At 37.6% G+C, this 1416-nt stretch overlaps 1 long non-coding RNA gene across 1 annotated transcript; it reads right to left on the minus strand.

Moving 5' to 3' along the window:
- Window positions 1-225: 225 nt before the first annotated feature.
- On the minus strand, window positions 226-893 carry LOC123075940 (uncharacterized). Its single transcript, XR_006436236.1, has 2 exons — window positions 668-893; window positions 226-576 (listed from the first exon to the last, which is right to left on the minus strand). It is a non-coding gene; the product is annotated as an uncharacterized lncRNA (long non-coding RNA).
- Window positions 894-1416: the final 523 nt, after the last annotated feature.

Raw genomic sequence — 1416 nt, forward strand, 5'->3', positions numbered from 1 at the left:
CAATTCGCAGGGCCGTCTCTAGCTGACGGATTGATGAGAAAAAGGCTAGAAAACAAAACAGTTGTACCAAGGGATGCGTCCGTGTCAGCGTCTCACAAATGATAGATGAACAGCGATCGATGACTGCAAAAGGCTCAATTTGGGTCCTTTTGGGAGAGCAATTAAGCCAACATGGAGATAGAAGTATGGAAAATGTAAAATGATATGTAACCAATCTAGGTGAAATGAGGGAGCGCAAGTCGCTAGTTTTTTATTATTTATTTAAATGGCGGATCAAATTTCTAGAAAATTTTCTAGCAAATTTGCTAGCTGATCAACACATGATTATCTCGGGACCCATAAGGTCGGGATTTATTAACCCAAAGAATGAGAGATGGCACAACTACTGTGTTGCTGGTGGCGGTGGGCAATTAATCTTGCACGGGCAGTTTGTGAAGCATTCCCCAAGGTTTACCCAACATATCCTGTCCGTTTGACAGCAATATTGCAGGCTTGGGGGCTGTTGATGGTCTTTATAACAAGGGGGGCGGACTACTTCGATCATCCCGTTGCTCCCCTTGTCATTGATGCTTTCACCTGATTAACACAAAACAAAGATTAAACTCATCCTCTTGACATGAACAAAGATTTCCGAATGAAACAAACTTTAACTAGTACTATAAATTACCGTTCGCACATCCAAGGCAGGCAAAGCACACCACAATGACAAAAGAAAGTAGTATAACTGCTTGGACACCGTTCCTCATGTATTTGGCCATCATTACTAAGGATCAAAAGTAATGTAAGGTATTACGTTTGCCTGATAAGAGGTGATGTGCGGTATTGTTTTCAAGTGAGACTGTTGCCTGGATCACAATCGAATGTTTGCTCCATGGTTCATGTATATAGAAAAAATGTGTTGACATTGATGCGCACTGTCCAAGCGTTCAATTTTAGCTCAACTTGTTTCTTTTTATTTAAATGATGTCATCTCTATCTCTATCTCTATCTCTATCTTCTATCTGTTTTATATCTCTATCTATCTTCTATCTTCTATCTCTGTTTTATATCTCTATCTATCTTCTATCTTTTGTCTTGTTTTATATCACTATCTATCTTCTATCTCTATTTTATATATCTATCTATCTTCTAGGACACGGATTTGGTGAACATGGATGTGCGCGCATCCTTTATGAATAGTAGATTCGAAAAAATGCTACAAAAAATCAAAAAAAATCTGAATTTGTTATTCTAATATACATAGTCAACCGGTATGCTCGCATATGAAGTTTCATGAAGAAATCACACCCGTGGTAATCTAGGCAAAAATAACAAAATCGAAGCTATATTAAAAAAACACTGTTTAATGAATAGTATGGTCGCATTTATATTTTCTTCACTAAGAATACCATGGGTGTCAATACATCATGAAACTTC

Source organism: Triticum aestivum, chromosome 3D (genome assembly GCF_018294505.1).
Source record: "Triticum aestivum cultivar Chinese Spring chromosome 3D, IWGSC CS RefSeq v2.1, whole genome shotgun sequence".
Taxonomy (NCBI): Eukaryota; Viridiplantae; Streptophyta; class Magnoliopsida; order Poales; family Poaceae; genus Triticum; species Triticum aestivum.